This window comes from Pteropus vampyrus, unplaced genomic scaffold, assembly GCF_000151845.1.
Source record: "Pteropus vampyrus isolate Shadow unplaced genomic scaffold, Pvam_2.0 Scaffold74, whole genome shotgun sequence".
Taxonomy (NCBI): domain Eukaryota; kingdom Metazoa; phylum Chordata; class Mammalia; order Chiroptera; family Pteropodidae; genus Pteropus; species Pteropus vampyrus.
The window spans coordinates 2,040,205-2,053,860 of record NW_011888855.1 but is presented as its reverse complement, the minus strand read 5'-3'; the positions used below and the strand labels follow the sequence as shown (position 1 = coordinate 2,053,860).

The following is a 13,656-nucleotide window of genomic DNA, read 5'->3' as shown; positions in this document are numbered from 1 at the left end:
AAGTTGACTGCCTTGTAAAGGAAAGGGTAACATCAAGCAGAGTTCTGTTTTTACATTTTCATATAATAATACTATTTCAATCACCTGTAAAATAAAAGCACTGTATCTGCATTAATATTATAACATATCATTTTCCATACATCTTTTTCTTTACAGTGCACGATTTAAGAAAACATCACAAGAGTGTGTGTGCTCTTTTGAAAGTTATGATCAATGTCATGTCTATGCAATCTGGACAAAACAGGTACCTCCACCGCTATATTTCTTAATAAACAAAAGCACACTAACAAAAAAAGAAGGCAAGTAGCACCTGAAGCCTTTGACATTTCTAAGTAAATGCTGGTACCCAAACGGCCTAACTGGTTGAGTTTTATTAAGAGGCGCATAAAAAGAGCCGGTTTTGACTAACTTCTTAATTTTAATAGAGACAAGAACTTGTCTGGTTACAGTCTTGTCACCTGATGGTGAATAGCATACCAATTCACTAGTCCTTTGAATGTCCTATACTTTGGAAAGTAGACCGGGTACTGAAGCCCTTGGCTTAACTAGATTTTGAATTTCTCTGAATTCTGGATGGTCTTTATCAGCCACCACCTGTAACAGAACAGCCCCATCTATAGTCGCTATGATGCCAGTTTGAGCAAGGTGCTTAAAAAAAATCAAGAAGCATAAGAATGAACATGTTAAAACAGCAAAAAGTATGCTGGGACATAGTAATTAGTGCCCTCTGTTAAAACCATGGTCCTTCACTATACGATCAAATTCAGTGACAGGGAAAGATTCTAACCAACCCCACCACAAATCCATCATGATTATTCTCAATATCAGTAACATGGACTAGAAACAAATAAAAAAAAAATGGAGCCAGTATTATGACTCATGTGCCAGGAATAGAAGGGAAATCAAGGCTAATGATTGTAAACCAGTGATTCCTCATTTCTTTTTTCTGTCTCCAAGCCTCGACATACAGCTTGTGTGTCCTATACAAAAGAAATAACTGGTGGTAGAAGAGCCTCATGTGAGGTTTAAGAATGTGCCCCTGATGACAAAAGAACCACCACCACTGCCATCATCACAAAATTTTTAGAATCATTAAACCAGAGTATAAAATTTAAGGTTGTATAAAGTTTCGCTGACAGGTCGAAGAATGTCTTTGCCGAATTGCTCCATGGAATCATAATAAAGAACTAAGGACTCAAATCTCAAGGAGGGGGAGGGAGGAGGGAGAGGAGGAAGGAGGGAGGGAGGGGAAGAGGGAGGGAAGAGGACAAAGAGGAGAAAGTGGAGGAGGGGAGGAGAAGGACAAGAAGAGTATTCTGGATTCATTCTTTGGATGTATTTATCAGAAACTCTAGGTAAATAAAAAGGCCAATGTTAATCCCAAGAAACATCCACTGTAAGAACCATGGAAGATGAGGTGGTTAGAAAAATTCCTAGGCAAGTCAGAGGAAAGACCAAGACCCAGATCAGTGTCTCGTCACAAAGGAGTCACTTGAATAGCCAGGACAACCCTGTAGAAGGAAAGCAAATCCTCCTTCAGATGGTTTTGGATCCGCAGGCCCAACCTTGTTCCTGGCAGACTCTTCCTTTTTATCTCCAAGGACACAGAAGGGAGTACAAACTGTAGCCTACTCATCAGAAAGCAAGCCTGGACCTCAATAACCAGCACAGGAGAGTGTGCAGAGCAGCTGACCAGAACTCTCAAGAAATGATAAAAACAGCAGGAAGTTACGTAGCAAAGTGGAAGAAAAGGCGAGGCTGCTAGTGCCCTTTATGTCGAGACAAATACTACACTGTGAGTTACCCCAGATTTTTTTAAAGACTCCCCCTTGCTTTTCAGTCAACTCCTGACTCTCATATCAAAACCCTTAGAAATCTCAAAGGGCTGTGTGCTTGCTTCAGCCAGAAGGGCAGGGAATAAACATAAGACAAGCTGCAGCTCAGCTGTGTGAACGTTCAGTCATTCAAACCAGCTCTCGCCCTCACCAGCTGGCTGCCCTGCCCTGCCCTGCCCTGCCTTCTTTCTGCTCATTGTTGAATCAATGAACTTCCGGTGATTCAGTCTGAATCTGAATTACACACTTTCAATGTCTGCAAAAGTGCTTTATATACTCCAAAGAGCCAACAAAGGTCAGTTGTCATTAATCTTTCTAGTTCTTTAGTGAGGCAGGAAAGACAGAAATCTGTTCCCAGGTCTGGGGAAGAAATCTGATGACTCAAGAAGAAGCCAGCTTTTCCTAGTGCTCTGCTGACCAGACCCAGGTCCACTCCAGGCCAACCATCCTCAGTGAAGCTGAGGGTCAGGTCACCATGGCAGGGATAGGCTGGCATCCTCCAGGCACAGAAACACATTTCAGGAAACTGAAACCTACACGATAAGACTTAGCTTCAAGACTGAGCTATGGCCAATGTTGATTAAATTAAAAAATACTCAAGCCAAGAGCCTGTGTTAGGGGAAGTCATGGCTCAGCAAAATGCAAAGTTTTTAGATCTGGCTTGAAGACCTTCCCACAGTGCCTGCCCAGCCCAATCCGAAAGGGTTCATGGGCAGAGAGAGAACAGCAGCTGCTCTGCCAGACACTGGCGGGCTCCAGCCCACCGCCCTGGGCTACGAGTACATCTAAAATACTGGCCCCAAACTAACTTGCTTACCTAGCCCAAAAAAGGACAATTAAAATTCCAGCTGTTTCATGCACATAGGTACATGGCTGATAGGTTTCCAAAGTTCTTCCCACACACTTGCAAACTCAGTCCAACTAGGCCAAAGGAAAGGAAAGATTACTCTGACCCACAAATCAAACAATGCAAGAGCACAAAACCACAACAGCCTCAGAGGGCGGGGGGGTGGGGGGAAGATGCAAACCCATTACACTTCCAAACAACACTACCGATTCCCCAGAAGTACAAGGACATCAAGTTCAAGACAGGGTTTTATTCTATTTTATTCTGCATTTACTCTACAAGTATTGGTTGAAAGAAACAATGCCTGACAGATAGTAGGTGCTCAAAATATTTTGTTGAATAAAGCATACAGCACAGACGCTAGCACAGAAGTTTCAATAACGTGGTAACTATAAATCTTATTAGTACGATAATCATAACAGGCAATATAGTGGGCTCAGGAATTACCTTCAGGAGTTATATTCTAAAGAAATAGAGAAGATGGGGAAATAGCAGATTGCTATTTAACTTTCGCAGTCAGAGAATAAAAAACTTAACATTTCTCTCCATAATTTAGGGACAAACTAAAACACCTCCATATTGAATTCAGACGAAGATGAAAACTCCAAAATGGAGAACGTGTCCCCTATCACCACCTGACATGACTCTCTCTCCCCTTCACTTCAACCCAAGGCAACTTTGTTTGCTCCAGGCTCTTCCAAATTCACCTAAGACCATATTCTTTCCTTCCTTCCTCAAAATTTCTCAGGACTAGTCCCTTCTGGGTCTTGGAAGCTAAATAATATACGCTTATATGTTTCTGATAAGACTAACCTCATGAAGACAACAACAAAAAACTAACAATGATAAAAATAAAAGCTGCAGCTGACATTTGAATGTTTTCTTTTTTTTTTTTTAACAGTAAGGCATATATATATATATTTACACTGTGTGTTCACCTCCCATAGTTATATTTCTATGTTTGAGTGTGTCCTCTGGCCTTCACACAGCTGACTACCACCACGCAGTTTGGATGCCACTTGCCACTGGGTTTATTTCTGAATTCACACCAGGTGCCTAACACAAAGAATGAGTGTGCAGTACTGCTGATTGAGAGAGTACTGGGAAAACTGAGTTGGTCCAAGGCACCCAGGTCAAAAAACAACTTGTGACACAGGCAAAAAAAAAAAAAAAAGCAATATGTATCACCAGCAAATGCACTATACAGATTCCATCTTTGTAAGTAGTAACTCGTAAAATTTCATTAGCAGAGAATATAGAGTGAAAACATGCTCCAACAATAACTGGATTATATAACCACTGAAAGCAGATTTCAATAATGCCATGATGCCAACCTTATCTTCACAGGACAGAATTGCTTTGGAGAATTACCGACTAACACCTCATTAAAATTAGCACTGGAGGACTGCTCAAAGATAATTTTTATTAGGCATGAGGTCTAATAATAATGAATGAGCAAAAAAGTGCACAAGTCAGCAACAGCGTTTAGTGTGACATATTTATGCAGATAGGCTTTATCTACATTGTCACTACTGAAGTCAAAACACAGAGAAATCTAAGAAATATCTAAACCCGAGACTACATCTTTCTACTATTGAAACCTACTATTATAAAACCTACTATCAAAACAACATGAGTAAATCAAATTAATAGTTTTGAATTTCATTGTTTTTACATTTTTTTAATCATTTTAAAATGTTAGTTCAATAGTTATTTAAAAGTTATGAATAAATACTTATATTGTTTGGATATGTCCTCATCTATCATACAGGGAGACCAAGAGTACTTAGCCAGAAGACTGCTGTTGAGAGTTTAATGAATTAACATACATAAGAGTTTAGATCAGTGCCATGCAAATAGTCAACACTGAATAAACAGTGGCTGTTTTTCATCATGATTACCACCTACACGGTATTTTATATTCAAAACTGCATTCTGCATTCTGGAAATATCAAGTTTTCTACAAATGATATTATGTCCAAAACATAACAGGTACTTATTTCTACTCCAAACAACACTCCTGACTCCAGGCATCTCTGCTAATGCCGCTTCTACTTCTGGCAATATCATTGAAGACTTGGTCTTTGCAAGTACCAGTTTTACACCTGTTAAATCAATTCCTTGAACCGTGCTTCTAAGGCCTTTAGGGTGCTGTTCTGTTACAATAACTGGAATTCCTAAAATCTAGGCCTCTTGTAACTGGAAACACACACACACATACACACACACACACACACACACACACACACACACACACTCTCTCTCTCTCTCTATCACATACACACACACAGTAATTAGCAATGGACATATCTGTGTATATATGATATATATCATGAAAAATAACATACTAATCTTTGTCCCACATTAATAATATCCCCAAAATACTTGATGGCCTTGATGGCTGGTCTGAACCTTTCCTGCATGTCACAGCAGAAAAACACAGTGCTTGAAGGTATAAGATTTCCCAGGGTAGTGAGCTGGGAAACAAAGGAAAAAGAATGATTTAGCACTCATTATGACATTTATTTTCAGGGAAGTCAATAAGGGAAGAAAAATGTTCCTACTGTTTGACCGAATGAGTCAGTTTCTATAACTACTACCCAAAAGAAATAATCTAAATTACAGAAAAAAAAGATTATCCACGAAGACGTTTACTGAACTGCTTTACATAATGAAAATTAGCAAAAAAACAAGGACCAAAAATATAGAAATGACTTTACAAATTTTACCATTCACATGACAAAACATTTTTAGCCATTAAAATAACGTACATATATATATATATTTGTGTTTTCAAAGAATTTATATCATCTAAGAAGAAATGCTCATAATCTAATGTTAATTTTTAAAACAGCACAATTCAATCATATTTCTATAATGTAATAATATGAATAAAAAGTAAAAACAAGTATATGAAAATAATAACAAGTAGTTATACAGACAGGAGTGTTGGTAACATTTTTCTTTATACCTTTCTTATATTTTTTAAGTGTTATTTAAAAACTTTTCCCAAATGCTATTGAAAAATCTGTATTACTTTTACAAAAAAAATGTTACAATAGTAAAAACTTAAATATGATGATGGCATTGCTAGCAAATACAGGTAAAATTTGAAATAATCTGTAGTAGAGACCATGGAACATAAAACTAAAAAAGCAAACAGAAACAAACACAGGATTCCTGCTGTCGTCAAGATAGAAATATTAAGATGTTATTCTCAAAATAACTTCTTAGAGTTCAAAAAAAAATGCGATGAAATGATGCCAAGCACATCACCACTGTTAAACAGACATTCTGCATTCTTAAACATTTTTTCACAATCAAGAAAGTCAATGAATTAAGATGAAAACTGGGTATTAGATTGCCAAGATTTACATGAATTGCTGTAGCCGATCTACTCTTAACAAGTTGGGCCTGATACAGATCTTCCAAAAAGTGAAAATTACTGTTGAATACAAGAATTTAATATCACCGGATTCTTCAAAGTCCACGGTGCCTCTCTACCTTCCCAAATTACAGGAAGTTCTGTAAAAGACTCAGTCTAGTCCTGAAGGAATCCATACCACTACTCTTACTAGCCACTCCTGAAACATCCTCTCTACTTATCCTGTTTTGCGCTCTCTGAAACCACCCACAGATGATAGTTACTAATAATTTTCTAGAGGAACCTGTGTCCCTATTACATGGCAGTGGCTTCGCCACCAGCTTGGCCCTAGACTCTGCCTTAGTCCTTCTGCTCACAGCATACTCTCAGGAAACAGTTACTACAGGAATTCAGTAAATCATTCAAAGGAATTTTTTATACTTAATAGAATGACTGTTCTAATCAATTTGCATTTTAATTATCTATGTTCTGGTCCGAGTGACTCTGGCACTTTAATTTCCCTCTGGCACTAACTCTACAGACGTGTATTGACCCAGTATGTGAAACCCAACACCAAGTTCATGTCAGAATGAGTGCCATCTGTAATTCTAACACTATGTTCAGGGTTTTCCTACTTTGCCAATAACGTACGATTAAAATGAATATTCAAGTATCTTAAATTACATATCCCATCTTTGGCTTAAATTTAAATTACATATTCCATCTTTGGCTTAAGTTTTTAATGCAAGTATTATACCTCCAAAGCAGTGAGTATGATACGTATATGGGTACTTAAGGTATTATTTTTAAATGAATCACTCTTTATGTCTATGTACTTTAAATTCTCAGAAAACATTAAATCTTGGTTACAAAGGTTCAAAATCTATAGATTTTCTTTTTATAAATTTGAACTAGTCTACGGCCATGCCACCCTGAACAAGCCCGACCCCGTCTGATCTCAGAAGCTAAGCAAGGTCGGGCCTGGTTAGTACTTGGATGGGAGACCACCTAAGAAGACCAGGTGCTGTAGGCGTAAAAAAAATAAAAAATAAGGGATTGTAAGCTGACAAGGTCCTTGCAATCTGTGAGGTCAACCAAGGGTTGCCTCGCCCATGAATCAATCAATCAATCAATCAATCAATCAATAGATTTGAACCGTAGGTCCCTAGTCATTCACAATATATTTAGGGCACACTGTGAAAAGTAGTTTATCTGCAACTGGCCTGTTTTAAATTATAGTAAAGCACCTCAGCCATCTCACCATTCTACAGCAGGTGAAAACTAGCAAGCATGCAAAATAAAACTCCTGGTTGCTGTATAAGCGTGTTGGTTAGCTATGCACTAACATACTTACAACTTATATTTGCTCAGATCTCGAGTTCACAGATCTAATCTCAGACTGTACTGACTAACACTGTATTCCTAACAAATCTGGTTGTCTGGATTCTAAATTCACCGAAGGTTATAAACAGCAAATCAGAAAGGAAACTGCTGGAGACAGGCAAACTGATAGCAGCAAGAAATGATAGCCGACATAGAAAAGACTCAAAATACAATAAAAGCAGATCAAAATTCAACTCAGTCTACAATCTAGACCACTAGTGAATGAGTCACCTGCTATATATCACTTATAAATTGCAACATCATTTTAGCACTCATTTAAAAAATATTAAATCATATATTTCAGGACTATAACATAAAGTGGTCAAAATATTCAAAATATTTTGGATATCTGAAAGAAACCCTGAATATTCAGACGTATGGTTCTCCTGAGATTCCTCTTATCTGCTGCTTCCCTGTACCTCATTTCAGCTGTTAGCTCTCCTGTCCTGGGCAAGGGGGCCACATTAGATGAATGCCATATTAGACAACGATGGAGGTCAGAAAATGCAGCCCTAAAATCCTCACCACCCTGCAAAATCTTTCTAGTCTAGGAACTCGCCATCTATAAATCTTCAGTAAACGAAGAAAGAAACCATAGAGATAAGGTGGCAAGGCACCTTTTTATGCACAGATGATTGTTAATAACTTAGTGAATCAAAACGCCTAGATATTCTCTCTCGAGGAGTTGGAGTTGAACTCCCTACATCCCTTTGAATTTGGCCTGCATTTGGTATTTGCTTCCTCAGAATACAGAGGGAAGAGGATAACTTTATATTAGAAAAACTTGGCAAACACTGCCTCGGCCAAAATTAAGGTAATCAGTGACGTCATGTTGATAGGATATAGCCTGGATATAATGTGATGAGGATGACCTTCGTGATCTTCCTCTCAAAAGCCCACATCCTCAGTCTAAGTGTAAGAAAAACATCAGATAGGCCAAAATTGAGGTATATTCTACAAAAACATCTGACCAATACTCCTCAAAACAGTCATCAAAAACAATGAAAATATGAGAAACTGTCGTGGCCCAGAGGAGCCTAAGGAGACATGACGACTAAATCTGTTAGTATCCTGGATTGGATCCTGGGACATAAAAGGGGCATCAGGGAAAACTAGAGAAATTTGAAAAAAGTGGGGAGTTCAGTTAACAGTACTGTACTAATGGTGGTGGTTCCTCAGTTGTGACAAATATGCCATAGGAATGTGTTAACAAGAGGGAGATCTAGGTACACTATACAGGAACTCTCTATATTTTCAACTTTGCTGTACATCTAACACTATTCTAAAATAAAAAGATCATTTTTTAAAAAAAAAAGCCCTCCCTATGTTATGGTAGTTGGGGGAAAAGTTGCTATTTTACCGATAACCTCCATTCCTTTCAAGCCAAAAGAGGAGGCTGTGGGGCTACAAAACAAACACACAAACAAACCAAACACCCTGAAAAACTCTTAACCATGCCCAACCCCCAACACCCACAAATCCACATGAATAAGCTTTTGTTAAATTACACGCTGACTCTACAATTCAGGGATTTCTTTGTTTGACTTTTGACTCTCCTAAGCCAAAACCTTGTAGATAACTAAAAATGCTACTCATAGTCAAATATTTACATGTTGCAACTACAAGACAGCAACTTAAAAGTGGACTTGACCAAATGCCATCACATGTAAATGTGTAGCAGTTACATACAGATCAATGCATATTCAAGAAGCATGAAGAACTCACATATAAAAAAATATACATGTATATATATATACATACCTTCATATATCTACATAGATCCCTACACATATACACACATAAAGAATAAGTATTTCAACATACATATTTCAACAGAAAAAGTTGATCACAGCCAATGGCTGGCTTCCTCAAGCAAGAGTTTAAGGGATCAATTTCAAGTATAAATTTTTTGTCCACTTTCTTAAGAATTGTCATAGCTGGGATTTGACCTTAGATTTCATATTCAAAAGACTTTTCATCCCCAAGTTCCAATATTACCATTATCATGACAGTATTTACCCTCCTTCACCACCACATGAGCTGTGACCACTTTCTAACAATGACTGCTACATCTGCGAGGACTCTGCTCCTCCTCTGCTCAGTTCCCCTGGTCATTCAGGACAGGTGCACACAGGGTGGTTGGCCTTGCTTATGATGCACTGTGCACCAGTTCTGTTCTCTCCATAAAAGTAATGTTCAATTGTGTCCTCCTAAATTTATATGTTTATTCCAAACTCAGAAAGTGACTTTATTTGGAAACAGAGTCATTGAAAATATAATTGGTTAAGGTGAGGTCATACTGGAGTAGGTGGGTGCGTAATCCAACATGACTGGCATCCTTATAAAAAGGAGAAATTGGAACACAGAGAAGGCCTTGCCAGCACAAAGGCAGAGATCAGGGTGATGGGCCTAGCAGCCAAGCAATGCCAAAGATCACCAGCAAATCACCAAAAGCCAGGAGAAAGGCATGGGAAGGTCTTCCTCACAGCCACTGAAGGAACCAACCCTGATCTCTGGCCTCCGGAACTGTGAGATAATACGTTTCTGTTGTGTAAGCCAGTGGTCTCCAACCTTTGTGGACCAGGGACTGATGCTCCTATGAGAATCTGATGATCTGAGGTGGAACTGAGGTGGTGATGCTAGCGCTGGGGAAAGGCCGTAGATACAGATAAAGTTTCTCTCCCTCGCCCGCCGCTCACCTCCTGCTGTGCGGCCCGGTTCCTAACAAGCCACCAACCAGTACCAGTCCACGGCCCCTGGTGTAAGCCACTAAATTTGTGATACTTTGTTACTGCAGCCCCCTAGGGCACTACTACAGTGAGTAAACTGTGTATCTTTCGGAATGATTCAAGTTTGGAATTGTAAATGTGACATTTTCAAAATTTTGGTAGTCTATTATAGTCACAGAATGGGCACAATCTGCTTGGGAGAGAGTCCAGAAGGGGACATGGGGCATCATTACTTCACTTAGGAGTGTTTCCAAGGAAATCTTAACACCACAGCTATAGTAAACCCCTGCGCCAATAGTGACTCACTTAAAACGGGTCTGTGTGACGTGACTCCCCAGGGTACGAGGCTCCCTATTTATGCAGCACAGGCTGTGGACATTAAGATCTCAGGCCAAATCTCGATTTCACTCATTTCAATTACATGAAATGAGGCAAATCATTAACATCTCCAAATCATTAATCTGTAACAAAGCAAGTTAGAAACTAATAAGCCACTTCTTTGGAATACCAAACTGAAATGTGGGATTCGGGCTTAGAAGATATTTTAATATTCAACATCATTTTCTGAGGATTATTCTCTAGTTGTTTTTTTTTTTTTCCAGCTATAGTCAGCTGTGGAATTGATTGTGTTGCCTATCACCCCAGCACCCATGACAGAAGCTTCCAAAGCAGGTACTTTAACCCGAGTAAAGGTCTTGTATTCGGAGGACAAAGGCTTTGAGAGTCTACTGTCAACCCCTGGAGAGCCTAGAGAGAGGTAAATGGTCTCTGATACCCCAGAATTTGCCCTGCTGTCCATCTGGAGATTTTGGAGAATTGTGGTTTCTAGGTATTCACTACTCATTTTTTTGTCTTCAAGAGTTTTCATGGCTGCCACCTCTCCGCATCCTTCCTTGTCTATTTAGATTGTCGTTGCCAAAATACCTAAGAAGTTGGACGCACCTTTGACAAATCTATTAATTAAGACAAGACTCCAAATACTAATTGAGGAGGTCTGGAACTACTCTGAGGAGGTAGACTTCTTTGTGATGATTTCCTGTGGGACTGAAGCGGGGGCGGGGGGGGGGGGGGGGGGCTGGTACCTAACAAGATGTGATGCCAAATTAGCAACCCCCCACATCTGTAAAGTTTTTCTCCCCCAAAATAGGATTTTTTATTTTGAAAAATTCAAGGCCTGGGCCTGATAACTCTTTTTAATTATACATTCTAGAAATAAATACTGTATATGTATATATGTGAAATGTATATAGAATACAAAAGGTATTCTATAATTCAGGTTACCTGTGACTTTTGAAAAATTTTGCTTGGTATAGGAGATAAAATATAGTTTTTTGTAGTGAAGTTTAAAATAACTAGAATAATAGCACTATTGTCTTTCATCCTTTTAAACATGTTATTTTTCTCACTAAATAGTCCAAGAATTCATAAGTATCTGTTATATAATGTATCTGTTATATAATACATTATATATTTTAAAATATTTGTCTTTTATATTATCTCATTTTAGTAATTGTAATACTTTGATTTCTTCAGCCAGGTTTCTCCCTCAGCTTAAAAAGATAATGTGGAGGAATTCACAAACACACATACATCCCCCTCCCACACACATGTATATCCATATACCTATTCTGATACCTATTTATATCCATGAGAAAAGATATATATTTATGTATATGTATATATGCACACATACATGTGTATATACTCTAAGAAGAAAAAGAAAGATATTTCTTTTCACCATCATTTTACTACATATTTTTGGAACCCAGCTATAAAATCCTAGAGATGTGGATATTTTATGGCTAGGTGAGACTATAGAGATCATTCCATAGGCATCTTAGCAGCAGCTGTAAGTGCCTGGCACAGTAAATGCTAACATGGATAAGACCCAATTCATGTTCCTTACCTAATAATTGAGCTCTTTCATTTTGCAGAAGAGCAGCTCACATAGGGAATTGACTAAGATTCTTCTGTAATGGTGGAGATAGCAAAGCATGTGGAGGTCCTCCCTTATAGCTGACCATGGCACTCATGTTCTTTTTTTATGCTGACTGAAAATATCTAGCAGAATGGAAAATGAGCCACAGACTTGAACTCGTAGTATTATTTGTTTTGAAGCTGTTCTTTTTTTTTTTTTTTTTTGAATAGATGCCTGTCACTTACGAAGGCTCAAGGTGGCCCATTAGTGAGGCCATGCTGCTGGGATGGTAGGCCTCTTCTCCCAGAGACAGGAACAAAGAGCATAAGTTTGGCCACATGCGGTCACTGCTTAAATAATGTGACTTGTTATTTCTCCAGCTATAGGCCTTAAGACTCTGTGATCCTGGCTCTCATACTATATATTCTAGAATATATTCTTCATTTACACAGAGGTCTCAGTTTGCTTTCATGCTTGTTCTGACGGCCATTGCTAGTGACCTTGTAAAACACAGTGATTGCTTGTGCTACACTGTCTGCACCATGATTGGTTAGCGGTTCTATGGGGACTGACCTTTAAGACCTCCATTGCCAATATTAAGCTGTAGTCACTTTTTAGTGTCTTCCTTTCTGAAATATCTTTCAAAGTGACCGAGTTTCTGCTGACAGCTCAGGTAGCTGAAGACAACTCTTGTTTCAAGCATGGCTTATGTGTTTTTATGGGACCAATCCGCAGAGGTATGTGAGCATGGCTTCTTTAAAAAAAAAAAAAATGTTAAGCCATAAAATAATCCTCAGACATGACAACTTTCTCAGCCAGCACGACCAGGAAATCGTGGTCTAGCTAAAGTTGATATTTAAGAAGGTCTTGCAGTACTGAAGTCAAGTGACTTTATCAATGTAGGCAGAGAGTGTGTACTCAGATTCAGTGACAGTTACTAACTAGGAAGAGGCTAAATGAATGGTTGCTTTACTTAAGTTAAAGAAACTGAAAGCTAAGGAAGAGGAGGGGGTATGGGCTGACTCCAGAAATTTGTGTTTCCGCATGTGGTGAACACAACTCCGGGGAACAAACCCTAAGGCCAATACTCCCACAATCTCTCTGCCCCAGTCGCGCACCACCCCGAAATAAAAACACAGCTACTATATAGCACAGCCCTTTGATCATCACAGGCTGTGACTTGCTCCTGGCACACCAGGAGGATGCGGGTGGCTGAGGACCACACACATGGGGGCGATCGCGCGCGCGCCGCGCCAGTTTAGGAAACCCACGCCCCCCGCCTCGACCCAGGACAGCAAGCGACCTCCACCTTCGGACAGGCACATTCTCTGTGCTGTCCCCGAGGCTTGCGATAGCGGCGCAGTCCTTCGAACCAGACAAGGCGCGCGGGGCACCTGAGGTGCGCGGCGGGGAAAGGGACGCCCGAGGACCAGAAGCGGCGGCAGGGTGCGCGGCCCTTCCGCAGGACCCACCTGGATGTGCGGCGGCAGGAGGCACACCTTGCAGCTCGCTCACCGCGAAGCCCTTGGGCAGGTCCACGTACTGGCCCCACTCCTCCGCGAAGAGCTGCACCACGAATT

At 39.6% G+C, this 13,656-nt stretch overlaps 2 pseudogenes; one reads left to right on the top strand and one right to left on the bottom strand.

The window, feature by feature from the left end:
• Nucleotides 1-4,542: 4,542 nt before the first annotated feature.
• The window catches only part of LOC105293638, a 41,529-nt pseudogene continuing 32,415 nt past the window's right edge, over nucleotides 4,543-13,656 (bottom strand).
• LOC111741192 lies at nucleotides 6,961-7,079 on the top strand (annotated as a pseudogene).